At 47.1% G+C, this 22,207-nt stretch overlaps 1 protein-coding gene and 1 pseudogene across 2 annotated transcripts in view; both read left to right on the forward strand.

Annotated features, from left to right (window-relative positions):
* URI1 (URI1 prefoldin like chaperone) overlaps positions 1-22,207 on the forward strand; it is an 89,853-nt gene that overhangs the window by 18,166 nt on the left and 49,480 nt on the right. The gene's annotated exons all lie outside the window — the stretch shown is intronic.
* LOC141175733 (uncharacterized) lies at positions 455-10,328 on the forward strand (annotated as a pseudogene).

A 22,207-nucleotide genomic window follows, 5' to 3' on the forward strand; every position in this document is an offset into this window, starting at 1 on the left:
CAGGATGTCATATCGGGGTTATTTGCAGCGTTTCCGCCTTGAAGCTCCAACTTCAGGCGTCCTGGCACCTTAAGGTCTATCTGGAAGACAAGTGCGAATATCTCGGCATTGTCTGACTTTTTTTTTTTTTCTTGCCTGGCAATAATAAACTTATGGGGGGTGATGAGAAGGGGGGGGGGGGGTCCTAATTACCTCCTTTCCATTGTGCTGCTTTCCAAAACGCGTTGCACGTATTAAAGCCATTAAAGTATAAAGACTTTGATTTTTTACTCGCCCAAAAATAGCAATAATGCGGCAGAAATATCCCGACGCAACGAGGAAAAAAAAAAAGTGTTCAGGGCTGCTTAGCATAAGAAAAGAAATCATTGCAAGAAGGGATGGGGGAGGGGGCGAACGAGAGCAAATGATCAGGATTATTGAAGTAAGGGCTGCGCGCGTCAGTGATTGATACAAGACACAAACCAGAGTCATTTGGAAGGGAAATCGGGGACTGGCGCGTTTCAGGTCCTCTTTGAAATCAGCTTCTACCGGCTCTTTACAGAGTCAAGGGCGAATTATTCTGTAATTCATCATAATCCAATAGAATAGAAATAATCCCCCTGATGCGGGAATGGGACATTGGGAAACTTTTCAGTTGTGTGTTTAGGCAGCGACCGAAACGTGTTTTCAACGACTTAAGATAAAGTTTCACAACTAATTTGAAAACTTTTCCAGATTGGTGGTGACCATGGTGGCCATTTTGGATCCAACTTTATGTTTTTTCAATGGGAATAGGGTCATGTGACACATCAAACTTATTGAGAATTTCATAAGAAAAACAATGGTGTGCTTGGTTTTAACATAACTTTGTTCTTTCATGAGTTTTTTACAAGTTTATGACCACTTATAAAATGTGTTCAAAGAGCTGCCCATTGTGTTGGGTTGTCAATGCCGCCCTCTTCTCCCACTCTTGACACACTGATAGCAACACCGCAGAAGAAATGCTAGCACCGGCTTCCAGGATCCGTTGTTTCAGATGCTGCACATCTCGTATCTTCACAGCATAGACAATTGCCTTCAGATGACCCCAAAGATAAGTCTAATTTTATTAAGTTGTACCCATATAAATGGCCCACCCTGTATAATGTCTTTTGTGTTGCTGATTTAAAGCAAGTGTTTCTCACCCCCACTGCTGGATTCACTACTACACTGCTCAGCACTGCTGTATAATGTCCTCCATGCTGCTGCTGTATAGCAACTGTTTCTCACCCCCACTGCTGGATTCACTACTACACTGCTCGGTACTGCTGTGTAATGTCCTCCATGCTGCTGCTGTATAGCAACTGTTTCTCACCCCCTCTGCTGGATTCACTACTACACTGCTCGGTACTGCTGTATTATGTTCTCCATGCTGCTGCTGTATAGCAAGTGTCTTATCTCACCCCAATGCTGAATTTACAGCACAGTACTCAGTACTTTTGTATAATGTCCTTTGTGTTGCTGGATTCCCAACTACACTGCACAGTAGTACTGTGTAATGTCCTCCCTGCTGCTGCTTTTTAGCAAGTGGCTTTTCTCCTCACAATGCTGAATTCACAGCTACATTGCTCACTACTGCTATATAATGTCCTCATTTCTCATGCTTTCTAGTAAGTGTTTTTGTCCCACTTTGGTGCTGTATTCCAAGCTACACTGCTGTATAATGTCCTCCATGCTGCTGCTTTTATGGAAGTGTTTCTCACCCCCCGTTGCTGGATTCACAGCTTCACTGCTGGAAGTACTGTATAATGTCCTCCCTGCTACTGCTTTTGTAGCATCTTTTTTTTTCTCACGCCAATGCTGGATTCACAGCTTTACTGCTCAGTACTTTTGTATAATGTGCTCCATGCAGCTGCTTTATTGCAGGTGTTTTCTCACCTCCAGTGCTGGATTCACAGCTAAATTGGTCACTACTGCTACATAATATCCTCCATGCTTATGCTTTCTACTAAGTGTTTTTGTCTCACACTGATGCTGAATTCGTAGCTACACTGCTCAGTACTGCTGTATAATATCCTCTTTGCTGATGCTTTATTGCAAGTGTTTCTCACCCCAGTACTGGATTTAAAGCTACACTGCGTAGAACTGCTGTATGTCTTTCATGCTGCTAATTTAAAGCAAAAGTTTCTCACCCCATTGCTGGATTCACAGCTATACTGCTTAGAACTACAGTATAATGTCTTCCCTTCTACTGCTTTGTAGCATGTCTTTTCTCAGCCCAATGCTAAATTCACAGCTATACTGCTCAGTACTGCTGTATAATGTGCTTTATTTGCAGGTGTTTCTCACCCCCAGTGCTGGATTCACAGCTACACTGCTTAGTAACACTATATAATGTGCTCCATGTTGCTGCTTTATTGTAAGTGTTAATCAGCCAAGTGCTGGATTCACAGCTACACTGGTCAGTACTGCTGTATAATGTGTCCTTCATGCTGCTGCTTTGTAGCACGTTCCATTTCTCACCCCCAATGCAGAATTCACAGCTACACTGCTCAGAATTACTGTATAATATCCTCCCTGCTACTGCTTTGTAGCATGTCTTTTCTCACCCCAATGCTATATTCACAACTGTAATGCTCAGTATTGCTGTATAATGTGTTCGATGCTGCTGCTTTATTGCTGGTGTTTCTGTCCCTCCAGTGCTGGATTCACAGCTACACTGCTTAGTATCACTATATAATGTGCTCCATGTTGCTTTGTTGCAAGTGTGTTTTTCACCCCCAATGCTGAATTCACAGCTACACTGCTTAATACTGTTGTATAATATGTCCCCCATGCTGCTGCATTGTAGTGTCTTTTCTCACCCCCAATGCTGAATTCACAGCTACACTGCTTAATACTGTTGTATAATATGTCCTCCATGCTGCTGCTTTGTAGTAAGTGTCTTTTCTCACCCCCAATGCTGAATTCACAGCTACACTTCTTAATACTGCTGTATAATGTTCTCCATGTTGCTGCTTTATTACAAGTGTTTCTCAGCCCAATTGAAGGATTTACAGCTACACTGCTCAGTACTATTGTATAATGGTACCCTCATGTTACTTCTGAACATGTGCTATGTAGAGAAAAGTAAGTGTGAATCCCTAATGTCTTTGTGTGCTGTGTATGGGAGACATCACAGCAGCTCGTCTCCACCCACTAGCTCAGAGACAACTGAGAATTAGAGACAGAACCTGCAGATGGGAAAACTGGTGAAAATGAAAAAAGCAGAGTGACCACCAGTATGGTCGCTGTTATCTTGGGACTATTTGGAGGATGCAGTTTCGGGCAGCTTTGCCATTCAGAGCTGTCGGGACGGTTGGGTGGTGGATATGGTGGTTGTCACCCAGGAAGATAATAAATCCTACTTGGCCTTTGCTTAGTTCTGTCTGTTCCAGCTTTCCAAGGTTCCTGAACGGCAATCATATCTCCACACCATGTGCCAAAGAACAAACTCTTTCCTCAACATTCGACTGTGCAGCACAACTATCAGCGACCTCAAAAGTTACTTTCTAAATGTGGAAAGTTTCCACAGCTGGGGGCGCAGTGTCTCCTCCTTGCCTATAGGCGGCGCTGATGACACCATTTACAAATAACGCTCCTTCTAATTGGATAATAATGTTTTGATCCATGTGCACAGTATGAGTCAGGACAGCCCCCCCACCAGCAATGTCACTGCAGAAGAAGTAGAATGCGCCAGTAAACCTCCGCCGCGCAACTTGTCTTTCTTGAGCAGCCAAAACCCTTGTGTCTGTCCGGCATTTACTGCGCTCCAAACTCGGAGAGCATGCAGACCGGGCGCTTATACTTATGCACCTTCAATCTCAAGACGTGTGTTACAGATTTGCTATGTTAATCTGCACAGATCTGCTGGATTTTGCGCACAGAATCTTCAAGAAACAATAGCGTTCCGTGCCCAAGTCCTGCGTTGTTTTTTCCACGGAGCATCTGATGTGGATTTCTGCATCCGAAAATTGCCATGTTGCTTTTCGATGCACGCTGCTTCATTACTACGGATAGCCCCGATAATCACGGTATTTGTGCGGTTAACCCCCATCTCGTCCCGCGCGTTTTTTTTTCGAGAGCTCATAGCGATATTCTCCCTCGTCGAGCGCTCTTTTCAACGTCTCACTAAAGCCTCGCCGCACTAATATCCACACTCGACGCTCACGAGAATTCCCAGCTGCTGCCAGACACTTGTGGTTTGATCTCGAGAATCGCAGATGACTCTTCAGCGGCTTCCGGATGGCGGAGGACGCGTAACGAGACGACCTTGCACCGTTCCACCGCGTTCTGCTAATTGGAGACCAAAATACGGGGACGTGACAATATTACCCTGGGGATCAGTGCAGACCCCTTCCCGGCCGTCTAACCCTTATGCATGAATATACACTGCCCTCCCCCCCTTCCGCCGGCGAGCCGCTCCAGCAGGGATGGGGTTAAATGGTAATGCTAAACATCTGTCAGCTGCAGCGCGCGGCCACCAGACCGCCGGATAACAACCTCCCAGTTTAGCGCAGGCCGAGGCCTCCGCTGCTCCAGTATCGATCCTCACGGCGAGGCGGGAGGGGGACGGGAGCGCAGCAACTATGGAAATTGCCGGAGATTCTAATTTTTATTGATTTAGGAAGAAAAAAAAAAAAAAAAAAAAAGGAAAAATTAATCGCAAACAAAAAATCGGTAAAGCTCCTTAATCCAGAAAAATCTGATAATCCGGCACTTGCTGCAATCACAGAGCAAGCAGAGGAGAAAAGAAGAAAATGAGAGTTTAGAGGGTTCTGTAATAATTGGGTTATTGGCCGTCCAGTAATCCAGAATATCTGATAATCCTGCATCTGTAGATGTTGGATGTAAAAAATGTTAGTGTGTATGGGGACTTAACAGTTCATCAAAAGTCCAAGGACATCGCCGCGCCATGGCGGAAGGGAAGTGACAGCCCCCTTACCTTGTGATAATGTACCACTACACCCATCACACGCTACATGATCCAAAAGCCTCCGAGCGGTGATTTAATCTCACCGTCCACCGCGATCCTCCGTCCCCGCCACATCCCCAGTCCAACCAGATGTGAATTTTAAAGACGTCTCCCAAGGCCATTTATTTTTGTGATATCACCTATTGTGAATGGTGGATTCTGTACTATCACTCATTGTACAGGAGGAGGAGGAGGTGAGCTGTGACATCACCTATTGTGAGTGGTGGATCCTGTGGTATCTACTGTATATAGAGGTGTTATCAGTCATTGTGCATGCCCTCTCCTATTGATTTCCATTGCGCTCTCTGGCACGCACGGTCTGTGTGTAACAAACTAACTTACATCCATGATTTTTTCCTCTCTAATTCTCTTAACCTTCTGGCTATCACAGAAACCTGGATTCAGCAGCTAGACACCACCGCTGCTGCTGCTCTCTCGTTTGGTGGGCTGAAATTTTCACATACCGCCAGACATGGCAACAGACAGGGTGGAGGTGTTGGTCTGCTCCTTTCCTCACAATGTGCTTTCCAGGTCATCCCCTCGGTTCCCTCACTTATGTTTCCTTCCTTTGAAGTCCACACCATCAGACTCTTTAAACCCTTCTCCCTGCGAGTGGCAGTTGTGTATCGCCCTCCAGGCTCCGCCCGCCAGTTCTTGGATCACTTTGCCACCTGGCTTCCTCACTTTCTATCCTGTGACATCCCCACCCTCATCATGGGCGACTTTAACATCCCCATCGATGACCCCCTCTCCCAATCTGCCTCTCATCTACTTTCTCTAACTTCTTCATTCCGTCTCTCACAGTTTACGAATTCTCCTACCCATGAAGACGGGAACACTCTGGACCTGTTTTTTTCCAGTCTCTGCTTGCTGGATGACTTTACCAACTTCCCTCTCCCGCTCTCTGACCACAACCTTCTCTCCTTCTCTGTTAAGAACTGTCTCCTCACCCGGGACACCCCCACTTACCACACTTATAGGAATACACGTACCATTAATACCCAGCAGCTTATGGACAATCTCCACACATCTTTAGCCTCCATCTCCTCCTTCTCCTGTCCAGACTTGGCATTGTCACACTACAACAATACACTGAAGAGCGTCCTAGATGAAGCAGCTCCTTCTACTCGCAGAAAGATCCGACACAGACAACGGCAGCCCTGGCATACAATGCAAACACGCTTTCTTCAACGTTGCTCGAGGTGTGCTGAGCGTCAGTGGAGAAAATCTCTTTTAGCAGAAGACTTCATCCACTATAAATTCATGCTCAAAACCTATAACTCTGCCCTTCATCTGGCCAAACAATCCTACTTCACCACCCTCATCACTTCAATGTCCAACAACCCAAAACGACTTTTCGAAACCTTAAACTCCCTCCTGAAACCTAAAGCACAGGCCCCCACCACCAACCTCAGCAGTGAGGATCTGGCCACTTATTTCTTGGAAAAAATCAACCACATCCATCAGGACATCTCAGCCCAATCTCCTCAGTGCCTGGATCCCCTTCCCTACCGCACTTCAAGCTCACTAGCCATCTTTGAGCCTGTCACAGAAGAAGAGGTTACCCAGCTCCTCGCTTCTTCTCGGCCTACAACCTGCAACAGTGACCTCATTCCTTCACATCTCCTGCAGTCCCTCTCACCGGTGGTCACCACTCACCTGACTAAAATATTTAACCTCTCTCTTTCTTCAGGTATCTTTCCCTCCTCATTTAAACACGCCATCATAACCCCTTTACTTAAAAAGCCATCCCTGGACCAGAGCTGCACTGCTAACTACAGACCTGTCTCTAATCTTCCTTTCATCTCTAAACTCCTGGAACGCTTGGTCCACTCCCGTCTAATCCGCTATCTCTCAGATAACTCTCTCCTCGACCCTCTACAATCTGGTTTCCGCTCCTTACACTCCACTGAAACTGCCCTCACTAAAGTCTCTAACGATCTACTAACAGCTAAATCCAAAGGTCACTGCTCCCTGCTGATCTGCTGGATCTCTCTGCAGCATTCGACACTGTGGATCACCAGCTCCTCCTCACTATGCTCCGCTCTATAGGCCTCAAGGAAACCGTTCTCTCCTGGTTCTCCTCCTACCTCTCTGACCGCTCCTTCACTGTATCTTTTGCCGGCTCCTCTTCCCCTCCTCATCCCCTTACTATCGGGGTTCCGCAGGGCTCAGTCCTAGGCCCCCTCCTCTTCTCTCTATACACTGCCCCTATTGGACAAACAATCAGCAGATTTGGGTTTCAGTATCATCTCTATGCTGACGACACCCAACTATACACTTCTTCCCCTGACATCACCCCTACCCTAATACAAAACACCAAGGATTGTTTATCTGCTGTGTCTAGCATCATGTCCTCCCTCTATCTCAAATTGAATCTCTCCAAAACTGAACTTCTTGTGTTTCCCCCCTCTAGTAACCTAACTCTACCTAATATCGAAATTACCTTGGAGGGGTCAACCATAACTCCCAAGCAGCACGCCCGCTGCCTTGGGGTCATATTCGACACTAACCTTTCCTTTACTCCCTATATCCGATCACTCACTCGCTCCTGTCACCTGCATCTTAAAAACATCTCCAGAATCCGACCTTTTCTCACTTTGGAAACTGCTAAAACTCTTACTGTCGCTCTTATTCACTCTCGTCTGGACTACTGCAACTCTCTTCTGATCGGTCTCCCTCTTACCAAAATTTCCCCTCTCCAATCTGTCCTGAATGCGGCAGCCAGGGTCGTATTTATGTCCAGCCGCTTCACCGATGCCTCCACCTTGTGCCAGTCATTACACTGGTTACCCATTCACTACAGGGTCCAATATAAACTCATTGCTCTCACCCACAAAGCTCTCTACAGTTCTGCACCACCTTATATCTCCTCTCTCATCTCAGTCTATCGTCCTACACGTGCCCTCCGTTCCACAAATGACCTAAGGCTAACATCCCCCATAATCCGAACCTCACACCTCCGTCTCCAAGACTTCTCTCGTGCTGCACCAGTTCTCTGGAATGCTCTACCCCAGACGATCCGATTGATGCCTAGCCCCGATGTCTTCAAGCGCGCTTTAAAAACCCATCTCTTTAAACAAGCCTGCCATCTCAAATACCCAGTGAACTAACTTTCCCCTGTTCCCTCCTAAATACTATTCAGAATCTGCACCCTACTGTTCATCTGTTTCTACACCCTCCATGCACTCGATAACTGCACTCGGTAATTGAGTATTGCACTTTAACATACAGGCTGATGACCGGATCATACAGCTTTATATGATAATCCCGACTTATTATGATTGCCAGACCTGAAATAACAAGCACTTTCCACCTATTGTGTCCCCCCATTTCCATGTAGATTGTAAGCTTGCGAGCAGGGACCTCACTCCTGATGTAACTGTTAAACTGTCTCACCTTGTATTGAATTTATTGTTTGTACATGTCCCCGCTTAATTGTAAAGTGCTGCGGAATATGTTGGCGCTATATAAATAAAAATTATTATTAAATTATTATTATTGTACAGGAGGAGGAGGTGAGCTGTGACATCACTTATTGTGAGTGGTGGATCCTGTGTTATCTACTGTATATAGAGGTGTTATCCGTCATTGTACAGGAGGAGGAGGTGAGCTGTGACATCACCTAATGTGAATGGTGGATCCTGTGGTATCTACTGTATATAGAGGTGTTATCAGTCATTGTACAGGAGGAGGAGGTGAGCTGTGACATCACCTATTGTGAATGGTAGATCCTGTGCTATCTACTATATATAGAGGTGTTATCATTCATTGTACAGGAGGAGGAGGTGAGCTGTGATATCACCTATTGTGAATGGTGGATCCTGTTATCTACTGTATATAGAGATATCAGTCATTGTACAGGAGGAGGAGGAGGTGAGCTGTGACATCATATATTGTGAATGGTGGATCCTGTGTTATCTACTGTATATAGAGGTGTTATCAGTCATTGTACAGGAGGAGGAGGTGAGCTGTGATATCACCTATTGTGAATGGTGGATCCTGTTATCTACTGTATATAGATATCAGTCATTGTACAGGAGGAGGAGGAGGTGAGCTGTGACATCATATATTGTGAATGGTGGATCCTGTGTTAGCTGCTGTATATAGAGGTGTTATCAGTCATTGTACAGGAGGAGGAGGAGGTGAGCTGTGACATCACCTATTGTGAGTGGTGGATCCTGCGGTATCTACTGTATATAGAGGTGTTATCAGTCATTGCACAGGAGGAGGAGGTGAGCTGTGACATCACCTATTGTGAATGGTGGATCCTGTTATCTACTGTATATAGAGATATCAGTCATTGTACAGGAGGAGGAGGTGAGCTGTGACATCACCTATTGTGAATGGTGGATCCTGTTATCTACTGTATATAGAGATATCAGTCATTGTACAGGAGGAGGAGGAGGTGAGCTGTGACATCACCTATTGTGAATGGTGGATCCTGTTATCTACTGTATATAGAGATATCAGTCATTGTACAGGAGGAGGAGGAGGTGAGCTGTAACATCATATATTGTGAATGGTGGATCCTGTGTTATCTACTGTATATAGAGGTGTTATCAGTCATTGTACAGGAGGAGGAGGAGGTGAGCTGTGACATCATATATTGTGAATGGTGGATCCTGTGTTATGTACTGTATATAGAGGTGTTATCAGTCATGGTACAGGAGGAGGAGGAGGAGGTGAGCTGTGACATCACCTATTGTGAGTGGTGGATCCTGCGGTATCTACTGTATATAGACGTGTTATCAGTCATTGTATACGGGAGGAGGAGGTGCGCTGTGACATCATCTATTGTAAATGGTGAATCCTGTGTTATTTACTGTATATAGAGGTGTTATCAGTCATTGCACAAGAGGAGGAGGTGAGCTGTGATATCACCTATTGTGAATGGTGGATCCTTTATCTACTGTATATAGAGGTGTTATCAGTCATTGTACAGGAGGAGGAGGAGGTGAGCTGTGACATCACCTATTGTGAATGGTGGATCCTATGTTATCAGTCATTGTATTCCTGCAATAAAATTGCCAAAAAAGGTTTTAAAACTACATGTACCTCAAAACCTAATTTAAGCAACAGGTTATTTTCCTTTTGACACATTCCCATAAATAAACAAATGAAAACTTGGGAGGGGCATGAATAAAATGCCCCGCCTCTTCTCTATAAATGGTCAGTCCCCCGAGGAAACTGTTACAAAAATAAGAAATTAAAAATGAAGGATATTGTTTTGGGGGGTTGAAATTGGGCTTGTAAAATAAACCGAATATATAATAATAAATGCTGATGAATAAGCCGCTGGCCTTTTTTTCTTTCCCTGCTTTAATATTGTGCAGTTGTCTTGAGTAAAGGAGGAGGAAGACGGGATGGGGGGGGGGGGGGGGAGTAAAGGAGGAAAAAAGAAAAAAAAAAAAAAGTTATTGATTTGACCTCCTACCTAAAATAATGTTCTTTAGATCTAAAGCTGGTTAGACACATTATCTCGCCGGGTTCAGTGAAGCAAAAACATTCCACAACCTCAACCTTTTCCCTGACCCTCCGCTTTTAACAACTGCCGACACAGTTTTGTGCTGTTATGTGACCATGCACCGATGAAATCTGTCAAACAGCTTCTTGAGTTATTAGGCTGTCTGAGTCTGACCTTTCTGCAATCAAAGATATATGACTTAAGGGCTCAGATTTGCCATGGCAACCGGTCCAATTTGCCGCCGTGAGAAAAGGTCTAATTGTTGCAGAAATTTAATGATCTAGAGCGACATCAGGGCTGTGAGATTTTATGAACTGTTTACACCGTAATTTTCATTTTGTTAATGCCATCTTCTTTTTTTTGTAACCCGTTCAGCAACAGCTGGGAAACAAAAAGGGGGGGTTTAAAAAAAGGAAAAAAAAAACAAAGGGGGGGTTTAAAAAAAAAAAAAAAAAAAAAAAAATCAGCTGTGTCTTTATGGAGATGATTGCAGTGTCGGGTGTATTTTTGGGAGCGCTTTCCGCTGCCAGATATTATTAACGCTTAGGTTTTTTTTTTTTTTGCAATGTTAATTAAGGAGAGGCGATACTGAAAAGCCCCGAGTGCTTTTAACTTGGAAAAAAAAAAATCCAAAAATAAGAGTTGCCTTCTGACCAGTTTGGGATTATTTTTGCATTAATGTCCCTTAATTAGAAATTTTAATGGATAAGTGGGAATGGGGGGGGGGGGGGCGTCAGATAGGAAGCGCCTGGTGGCGTTTTTAGCAGGTTATCGGCGCTGACATGCCAGTCTCGCGGTGTCCTTAATAGGGTAGAACAATGGCTGGAATTAGTGCACCAGACGGGAAAGAAAACACAGCCCATGAGAAGGTCTCTCTCTCCGTGAATGCCGCCGATCGCCGTCCTGCGCCCCAGGAGAGATCCACTCTTTCAGTCAGTTTAGTGCACGTGAACGACTGCGGACTGAGCGAAGGAAGGGGGTTGCCCACAGACACAATAAAAGTGCACTTAAAGAAATAACAATCCCCTTTAAGGAACTTTAAGGAGTTGTCTGATTTTTCATGATACCCCCCCCCCCCTTTGAGCATTATCAATCTGGGTTTGGTGGACAGGCATGGCATAGGATGGGGATGGCTGTGATGCAGAACATAAGCGAGGAGGAGAAAGCTCACGCTCCATAAGTATGTGAACTCCACCACTAACTGTCCGTGGTTGATCTTGGATTTGGGTCCATCAAGAACAATATTTGGAAGTAATTTTCATGCCCATTCCATGGATTATACAGAAGCACTGAGCAGTGTAGCTGTGAATCCAGCTCCGGAGTGAAATTTAATAGAAAGCGGCATCCCCCATCTTTGTCTCTCTCTGCCTCTTATTCCAACTCTTGTTTGTAAGGACTAACACTTATTTCCAACAAGTGTTCACATCATTCTCTGTCCATCATGTTTTAAACATCACTGAATAAAGGACTTTTAAAGGGACGGTGAGTGCCACCTTTTCTCTTATTTCTGGTCATTCTATTTATTTATTTTACTCACTTATATAGCGCCATTAATTCCAAACATGATCATGACTTGTATCCTTTATTTTCATCAGGCTTTCCCCTCTGTAGCCTCTGCCTCTAATTTCTAGTTGTCTCTGAGCTGGTGAGTGGAGATACAGGACATACAGAAATGAATGATTCCTGCTTTCCTGTCTCTATTTAGCAAGTTTTTTAGGAGCAGCAGCATGGATAACATTATACAGAAGCACCATGCAGTGTAGCTGTGAATCCAGCTCTGGAGTTGGATTTTTAATAGAAAGCAGCATCCCCCATCTCTCTTTTATCTTTCTCTTCCTCTGCTTCTCCTTCCTCACCCCTGTCCATAGACTTAAATAGGCAGCTGTAATCTGATCCCTCAGTGAGCGGCTGTCCATCTTGTCTTGAACACATCTTAGCAGTGTTGCGTTCAGAAATTAGAGAGGTTACTCATCAGATTTCTCTGATGTGATAGATTATGGTGTTTCTTATATTCGCTTGTACTATTGCTATATGTAATGTTTTATGCAAGCGATAAGTGTCAGTGATTCTGTCCATGATGTTTCCCTCCTTCGGTCTTGGCTGCTTTCACCGATCTTCACAGTGTGCAGTGCATTGTGGGAGCTCAGATGACTCTCGCACGAGTTGTGGGGTCTCGTGTCTAGTGTAATCGTACAGCCGGGGGCTGGTGCACAAGATTATTGCGCAGAACAAATTGCACAGTGCCATAGAATTCTACGGGCCCCACTGTAAGTTTGTGCGACAGAAAGAAAGATGGCGAAGTCTGACTGTGGTCTGGGGTCTGAATGGATTTAGGGGTCTGTTCTGGGGTCTGAATGGATTTAGGGGTCTGGTGTGGGGTCTGAATGGATTTAGGGGTCTGGTGTGGGGTCTGAATGGATTTAGGGGTCTGGTGTGGGGTCTGAATAAATTTAGGGGTCTGGTGAGGGGTCTGAATGGATTTAGGGGTCTGGTCTGGGGTCTGAATGGATTCAGGGCTTCTGGTCTGGGGTCTGAATGGATTTAGGGGTCTGGACTTGGGGTCTGAATGGATGTAGAGGTCTGGACTTGGGGTCTGAATGGATTTAGGGGTCTGTTCTGGGGTCTGAATGGATTTAGGGGTCTGGTCTGGTGTCTGAATCGATTTAGGGTTCTGGTCTGGCGTTTGAATGGATTTAGGGGTCTGGTGTGGGGTCTAAATAAATTTAGGGGTCTGGTGTGGGGTCTGAATGGATTTAAGGGTCTGGTCTGGGGTCTGAATGGATTTAGGGGTCTGGTCTGGGGTCTGAATGGATTTAGGGCTTCTGGTGTGGGGTCTGATTGGATTTAGGGGTCTGGTGTGGGGTCTGATTGGATTTAGGGGTCTGGTGGGGGGTCTGAATGGATTTAGGGGTCTGGTGGGGGGTCTGAATGGATTTAGGGGTCTGGTGTGGGGTCTGAATGGATTTAGGGGTCTGGTGTGGGGTCTGATTGGATTTAGGGGTCTGGTGTGGGGTCTGAATGGATTTAGGGTTCTGTTCTGGGGTCGGAATGGATTTAAGGAATCTGTTCTGGGGTCGGAATGGATCTAAGGGACTAGTGTGGGGTCTGAATGGATTTAGAGGTCTGGGGTCTGAATGGATTTAGGGTTCTGTTCTGGGGCCTGAATGGATCTAGTGGTGTGGGGTCTGGATGGATTTCAGGGGTCTGAATGGATTTAAGGGGTCTGGTCTGGGGTCTGAATGGATTTAGGGGTCTGAATGGATTTAGGGGTCTGGTCTGGGGTCTGAATGGATTTAGGAGTCTGGTGTGCGGTCTGAATGGATTTAGGGTTCTGATGTGGAGTCTGAATGGATTTAGGGGTCTGGTCTAAGGTCTGAATGGATTTAGGGGTCTGGTCTGGGGTCTGAATGGATTTAGGGGTCTGGTCTGAGGTCTCAATGGATTTAGGGGTCTGGTCTGAGGTCTCAATGGATTTAGGGGTCTGGTCTGGGGTCTGAATGGATTTAGGGGTCTGGTCTGGGGTCTGAATGGATTTAGGGGTCTGGTCTGGGGTCTGAATGGATTTAGGGGTCTGGTCTGGGGTCTGAATGGATTTAGGGGTCTGGTCTGGGGTCTGAATGGATTTAGGGGTCTGGTCTGGGGTCTGAATGGATTTAGGGGTCTGGTGTGGGGTCTGAATGGATTTAGGGGTCTGGTGTGCGGTCTGAATGGATTTAGGGTTCTGTTCTGGGGTCGGAATGGATTTAAGGGATCTGTTCTGGGGTCGGAATGGACTTAGGGGACTAGTGTGGGGTCTGAATGGATTTAGGGGTCTGTTCTGGGGTCTGAATTGATTTAAGAGGTCTGGTCTGGGGTCTGAATGGATTTAGGGTTCTGTTCTGGGGTCTAAATGGATTTAGAGGTCTGAATGGATTCAGGGTTCTGTTCTGGGGCCTGAATGGATCTAGTGGTGTGGGGTCTGGATGGATTTAGAGGTCTGGGGTCTGAATGGATTTCAGGGGTCTGAATGGATTTCAGGGGTCTGGTCTGGGGTCTGAATGGGTTTAGGGTTCTGTTCTGGGGTCTAAATGGATTTAGAGGTCTGAATGGATTTAGGGTTCTGTTCTGGGGTCTAAATGGATTTAGAGGTCTGAATGGATTTCAGGGGTCTGGTCTGGGGTCTGAATGGATTTCAGGGGTCTGGTCTGGGGTCTGAATGGATTTAAGGGGTCTGGTCTGGGGTCTGAATGGATTTAAGGGTCTGGTCTTGGGTCTGAATGGATTTATGGGTCTGGGGTCTCAATGGATTTAGTTGCCTGGGGTCGGAATGGATTTAGGGTTCTGGTCTAGGGTCTGAATGGATTTAGGGGTCTGGTCTGGGGTCTGAATGGATTTAGGGTTCTGGTGTGGGGTCTGAATGGATTTAGGGTTCTGGTGTGGGGTCTGAATGGATTTAGGGGTCTGGTGTGGGGTCTGAATGGATTCAGGGGTCTGGTGTGGGGTCTGAATGGATTTAGGGGTCTGGGGTCTGAATGGATTTAGGGGTCTGGGGTCTGAATGGATTTAGGGGTCTGGTGTGGGGTCTGAATGGATTTAGGGGTCTGGTGTGCGGTCTGAATGGATTTAGGGGTCTTGTCTGGGGTCTGAATGGATTTAGGGGTCTTGTCTGGGGTCTGAATGGATTTAGGGGTCTTGTCTGGGGTCTGAATGGATTTAGGGGTCTTGTCTGGGGTCTGAATGGATTTAGGGGTCTTGTCTGGGGTCTGAATGGATTTAGGGGTCTGGTCTGGGGTCTGAATGGATTTAGGGGTCTGGTCTGGGGTCTGAATGGATTTAGGGGTCTGGTCTGGGGTCTGAATGGATTTAGGGGTCTGGTCTGGGGTCTGAATGGATTTAGGGGTCTGGTCTGGGGTCTGAATGGATTTAGGTGTCTGGGGTCCGAATGGATTTAGGGGTCTGGTGTGCGGTATGAATGGATTTAGGGGTCTGGTGTGCGGTATGAATGGATTTAGGGGTCTGGTGTGCGGTATGAATGGATTTAGGGGTCTGTTCTGGGGTCTGAATGGATTTAAGGGATCTGTTCTGGGGTCTGGATGGATTTAGGGGTCTGGTCTGGGGTCTGAATGGATGTAGAGGTCTGGTCTTGGGGTCTGAATGGATTTAAGAGGTCTGGTCTGGGGTCTGAATGGATTTAGGGGTCTGGTCTGGGGTCTGAATGGATTTAGGGTTCTGTTCTGGGGTCTGAATGGATTTAGAGGTCTAGGGTCTGAATGGATTTAGTGGTCTGGTCTGGGGTGTGAATGGATTTAAAGGGTCTGGTCTGGGGTCTGAATAGATTTAGGGCTGCTGGTCTGGGGTCTGAATGGATTTAGGGGTCTGGTCTGGGGTCTGAATGGATTTAGGGGTCTGGTCTGGGGTCTGAATGGATTTAGGGGTCTGGTCTGGGGTCTGAATGGATTTAGGGGTCTGGTCTAGGGTCTGAATGGATTTAGGGGTCTGGTCTGGGGTCTGAATGGATTTAGGGGTCTGGTCTGGGGTCTGAATGGATTTAGGGGTCTGGTCTGGGGTCTGAATAGATTTAGGGGTCTGGTCTGGGGTCTGAATGCATTTAGGGGTCTAGTATGGGGCCTGAATGGATCTAGTGGTGTGGGGTCTGGATGGATTTAGAGGTCTGGTCTGGGGTCTGAATGGATTTAAGGGTCTGGTCTGGGGTCTGAATAGATTTAGGGGTCTGGTCTGGTCTTGGCTCTGAATGGATTTAAGGGGTCTGGTCTTGGGTCTGAATGGATTTAAGGGGTCTGGTCTGGGGTCTGAATGGATTTAGAGGTCTGGTCTGGGGTCTGAATGGATTTAAGGGTCTGGTCTGGGGTCTGAAAAGATTTAGGGGTCTGGTCTGGTCTTGGCTCTGAATGGATTTAAGGGGTCTGGTCTTGGGTCTGAATGGATTTAAGGGGTCTGGTCTGGGGTCTGAATGGATTTAAGGGTCTGGTCTGGGGTCTGAAAGGATTTAGGGGTCTGGTCTGGTCTTGGGTCTGAATGGATTTTGGGGTCTGAATAGATTTATGGGTCTGGGGTCTCATTGGATTTAGGGGTCTGGTCTGGGATCTAAATGGATTTAATTGCCTAGGGTCGGAATGGATTTAGGGGTCTGAATGGATTTAGAGGTCTGTGGTCTGAATGGATTTAAGGGGTCTGGTCAGGGGTCTGAATGGATTTAGGGTTCTGGTCTGGGGTCTGAATGGATTTAGGGTTCTGATCTGGGGTCTGAATGGATTTAGGGGCCTGGTCTGGGGTCTGAATGGATTTAGGGGCCTGGTGTGGGGTCTGAATGGATTTAGGGGTCTGGTGTGGGGTCTGAATAAATGTAGGGGTCTGGTGTGGGGTCTCAATGGATTTAGGGGTCTGGTGTGGGGTCTGAATGGATTTAGGGGTCTGGTGTGGGGTTTGAATGGATTTAGGGGTCTGGTGTGGGGTTTGAATGGATGTAGAGGTCTGGTCTTGGGGTCTGAATGGATTTATGGTTCTGGTGTGAGATCTGAATGGATTTAGAGGTCTGGTGTCTGAATCGATTTAGGGTTCTGATGTGGGGCCTGAATGGATTTAGGGGTCTGGGGTCTGAATGGATTTAAGGGGTCTGGTCTGGGGTTTGAATTCATTTAGGGGTCTGGTGTGGGGTCTGAATAAATTTAGGGGTCTGGTGTGGGGTCTGAATGGATTTAGGGGTCTGTTCTGGGGTCTGAATAGATTTAGGGGTCTGGTCTGGGGTCTGAATGGATTTAGGGGTCTGGTCTGGGGTCTGAATGGATTTAGGGGTCTGGTCTAGGGTCTGAATGGATTTAGGGCTCTGGTCTGGGGTCTGAATGGATTTAGGGTTCTGGTCTGGGGTCTGAATGGATTTAGGGGTCTGGTCTAGGGTCTGAATGGATTTAGGAGTCTGGTGTGGGGTCTGAATGGATTTGGGGTTCTGGTCTGTTGTCTGAATGGATTTAGGGGTCTGGTGTGGGGTCTGAATGGATTTGGGGGACTAGTGTGGGGTTTAAATGGATTTAGGGGTCTGGACTGAATGGATTTAGGGGTCTGGTCTGGGGCCTGAATGGATTTAGTGGTCTGGGGTCTAAATGGATTTTGTGATCTAAATGGATTTAGTGGTTTGGGGTCTGAATGGATTTAGAGGTCGGGTCTGAATGGATTTAGAGGTCGGGTCTGAATGGATTTAGAGGTCGGGTCTGAATGGATTTAGAGGTCGGGTCTGAATGGATTTAGAGGTCGGGTCTGAATGGATTTAGAGGTCGGGTCTGAATGGATTTAGAGGTCGGGTCTGAATGGATTTAGAGGTCGGGTCTGAATGGATTTAGAGGTCGGGTCTGAATGGATTTAGAGGTCGGGTCTGAATGGATTTAGAGGTCGGGTCTGAATGGATTTAGAGGTCGGGTCTGAATGGATTTAGAGGTCGGGTCTGAATGGATTTAGAGGTCGGGTCTGAATGGATTTAGAGGTCGGGTCTGAATGGATTTAGGGGTCTGTGGTCTGAATGGATTTAGGGGTCTGGTCTGGCGTCTGAATGGATTTAGGGGTCTGGTCTGGCGTCTGAATGGATTTAGGGGTCTGGTCTGGCGTCTGAATTGGATTTATAGGTCTAGGGTCTCAATGGACTTAGGTGTCTGGTCTGGGGTCTGAATTGATTTAGAGGTCTGGGGTCTAAATGGATTTATAGGTCTGGTCTGAGGTCTGAATAGAATTAAGGGGTTTGAATATATTTAGTGGTCTCGTGTGGGGTATGAATGGATTTAGGGTTCTGATGTGAGGTCTGAATGGATTTAGGGGTCTGGTCTGGGGTCTCAATGGATTTAGTGGTCTGGGGTCTGAATGGATTTAGGGGCCTGGTGTGGGGTCTGAATGGATTTAGGGTTCTGTTCTGGGATCTGAATGGATTTAAGGGATCTGTTCTGGCGTCTGAATGGACTAGTGTGGAGTATGAATGGATTTAGGGGTCTGGTCTGGGATCTGAATAGATTTAGGGTTCTGATGTGGGGTCTGAATGGATTTAGTGGTCAGGTGTCTGAATTGATTTAGGGGTCTGGTGTCAGATCTGAATGGATTTAGGGGTCAGGTCTGGGGTCTGAATGGATTTAGGGGTCTGGTCTGGGGTCTGGATGGATTTAGGGGTCTGAATGGATTTAGGGGTTCTGGTCTGGGGCCTGAATGGATTTAGGGGTTCTGGTCTGGGGCCTGAATGGATTTAGGGGTTCTGGTCTGGGGCCCGAATGGATTTAGGGGTTCTGGTCTGGGGCCCGAATGGATTTAAGGGTTCTGGTCTGGGGCCTGAATGGATTTAGGGGTTCTGGTCTGGGGCCTGAATGGATTTAGGGGTTCTGGTCTGGGGCCTGAATGGATTTAGGGGTTCTGGTCTGGGGCCTGAATGGATTTAGGGGTTCTGGTCTGGGGCCTGAATGGATTTAGGGGTTCTGGTCTGGGGCCTGAATGGATTTAGGGGTTCTGGTCTGGGGCCTGAATGGATTTAGGGTAGGGGTTCTGGTCTGGGGCCTGAATGGATTTAGGGGTTCTGGTCTGGGGCCTGAATGGATTTAGGGGTTCTGGTCTGAGGCCTGAATGGATTTACGGGTTCTGGTCTGGGGCCTGAATGGATTTAGGGGTTCTGGTCTGGGGCCTGAATGGATTTGGGGGACTAGTGTGGGGTTTAAATGGATTTAGGGGTCTGGACTGAATGGATTTAGGGGTCTGGTCTGGAGCCTGAATGGATTTAGTGGTCTGGGGTCTAAATGGATTTTGTGATCTAAATGGATTTAGTGGTTTGGGGTCTGAATGGATTTAGAGGTCGGGTCTGAATGGATTTAGAGGTCGGGTCTGAATGGATTTAGAGGTCGGGTCTGAATGGATTTAGGGGTCGGGTCTGAATGGATTTAGGGGTCTGTGGTCTGAATGGATTTAGGGGTCTGTGGTCTGAATGGATTTAGGGGTCTGTGGTCTGAATGGATTTAGGGGTCTGTGGTCTGAATGGATTTAGGGGTCTGTGGTCTGAATGGATTTAGGGGTCTGGTCTGGCGTCTGAATGGATTTAGGGGTCTGGTCTGGCGTCTGAATGGATTTAGGGGTCTGGTCTGGCGTCTGAATGGATTTAGGGGTCTGGTGTTGGGTCTGAATGGATTTAGGGGTCTGGTGTTGGGTCTGAATGGATTTAGGGGTCTGGTGTGGGGTCTGAATTGGATTTATAGGTCTAGGGTCTCAATGGACTTAGGTGTCTGGTCTGGGGTCTGAATTGATTTAGAGGTCTGGGGTCTAAATGGATTTATAGGTCTGGTCTGAGGTCTGAATAGAATTAAGGGGTTTGAATATATTTAGTGGTCTCGTGTGGGGTATGAATGGATTTAGGGTTCTGATGTGAGGTCTGAATGGATTTAGGGGTTCTGGTCTGGGGCCTGAATGGATTTAGGGGTTCTGGTCTGGGGCCTGAATGGATTTAGGGGTTCTGGTCTGGGGCCTGAATGGATTTAGGGGTTCTGGTCTGGGGCCTGAATGGATTTAGGGGTTCTGGTCTGGGGCCTGAATGGATTTAGGGTAGGGGTTCTGGTCTGGGGCCTGAATGGATTTAGGGGTTCTGGTCTGAGGCCTGAATGGATTTAGGGGTTCTGGTCTGGGGCCTGAATGGATTTAGGGGTTCTGGTCTGGGGCCTGAATGGATTTAGGGGTTCTGGTCTGGGGCCTGAATGGATTTGGGGGACTAGTGTGGGGTTTAAATGGATTTAGGGGTCTGGACTGAATGGATTTAGGGGTCTGGTCTGGGGCCTGAATGGATTTAGTGGTCTGGGGTCTAAATGGATTTTGTGATCTAAATGGATTTAGTGGTTTGGGGTCTGAATGGATTTAGAGGTCGGGTCTGAATGGATTTAGAGGTCGGGTCTGAATGGATTTAGAGGTCGGGTCTGAATGGATTTAGAGGTCGGATCTGAATGGATTTAGAGGTCGGGTCTGAATGGATTTAGAGGTGGGGTCTGAATGGATTTAGAGGTGGGGTCTGAATGGATTTAGAGGTGGGGTCTGAATGGATTTAGAGGTGGGGTCTGAATGGATTTAGAGGTGGGGTCTGAATGGATTTAGAGGTGGGGTCTGAATGGATTTAGAGGTGGGGTCTGAATGGATTTAGGGGTCTGTGGTCTGAATGGATTTAGGGGTCTGTGGTCTGAATGGATTTAGGGGTCTGGTCTGGCGTCTGAATGGATTTAGGGGTCTGGTCTGGCGTCTGAATGGATTTAGGGGTCTGGTGTTGGGTCTGAATGGATTTAGGGGTCTGGTGTTGGGTCTGAATGGATTTAGGGGTCTGGTGTTGGGTCTGAATGGATTTAGGGGTCTGGTGTGGGGTCTGAATTGGATTTATAGGTCTAGGGTCTCAATGGACTTAGGTGTCTGGTCTGGGGTCTGAATTGATTTAGAGGTCTGGGGTCTAAATGGATTTATAGGTCTGGTCTGAGGTCTGAATAGAATTAAGGGGTTTGAATATATTTAGTGGTCTCGTGTGGGGTATGAATGGATTTAGGGTTCTGATGTGAGGTCTGAATGGATTTAGGGGTCTGGTCTGGGGTCTCAATGGATTTAGTGGTCTGGGGTCTGAATGGATTTAGGGGCCTGGTGTGGGGTCTGAATGGATTTAGGGTTCTGTTCTGGGATCTGAATGGATTTAAGGGATCTGTTCTGGGATCTGAATGGATTTAAGGGATCTGTTCTGGCGTCTGAATGGACTAGTGTGGAGTATGAATGGATTTAGGGGTCTGGTCTGGGATCTGAATAGATTTAGGGTTCTGATGTGGGGTCTGAATGGATTTAGTGGTCAGGTGTGTGAATTGATTTAGGGGTCTGGTGTTAGATCTGAATGGATTTAGGGGTCAGGTCTGGGGTCTGAATGGATTTAGGGGTCTGGTCTGGGGTCTGGATGGATTTAGGGGTCTGAATGGATTTAGGGGTTCTGGTCTGGGGCCTGAATGGATTTAGGGGTTCTGGTCTGGGGCCTGAATGGATTTAGGGGTTCTGGTCTGGGGCCTGAATGGATTTAGGGGTTCTGGTCTGGGGCCTGAATGGATTTAGGGGTTCTGGTCTGGGGCCTGAATGGATTTAGGGGTTCTGGTCTGGGGCCTGAATGGATTTAGGGGTTCTGGTCTGGGGCCTGAATGGATTTAGGGGTTCTGGTCTGGGGCCTGAATGGATTTAGGGGTTCTGGTCTGGGGCCTGAATGGATTTAGGGGTTCTGGTCTGGGGCCTGAATGGATTTAGGGGTTCTGGTCTGGGGCCTGAATGGATTTAGGGGTTCTGGTCTGGGGCCTGAATGGATTTAGGGGTTCTGGTCTGGGGCCTGAATGGATTTAGGGGTTCTGGTCTGGGGCCTGAATGGATTTAGGGGTTCTGGTCTGGGGCCTGAATGGATTTAGGGGTTCTGGTGTGGGGTCTGAATTGGGTTTATAGGTCTAGGGCCTGAATGGATTTAGGGGTCCTGGTCTGGGGCCTGAATGGATTTAGGGGTCCTGGTCTGGGGCCTGAGTAAATTTAGGGGTCTGGTGTGCGGTCTGAGTAAATTTAGGGGTCTGGTGTGGGGTCTGAATTGGGTTTATAGGTCTAGGGCCTGAATGGATTTAGGGGTCGTGGTCTGGGGCCTGAATGGATTTAGGGGGTCCTGGTCTGGGGCCTGAATGGATTTAGGGGGTCCTGGTCTGGGGCCTGAATGGATTTAGGGGGTCCTGGTCTGGGGCCTGAATGGATTTAGGGGGTCCTGGTCTGGGGCC

This window comes from Phyllobates terribilis, unplaced genomic scaffold, assembly GCF_046119375.1.
Source record: "Phyllobates terribilis strain yellow unplaced genomic scaffold, ASM4611937v1 Scaffold_14__1_contigs__length_39327217, whole genome shotgun sequence".
NCBI classification, from domain to species: Eukaryota; Metazoa; Chordata; class Amphibia; order Anura; family Dendrobatidae; genus Phyllobates; species Phyllobates terribilis.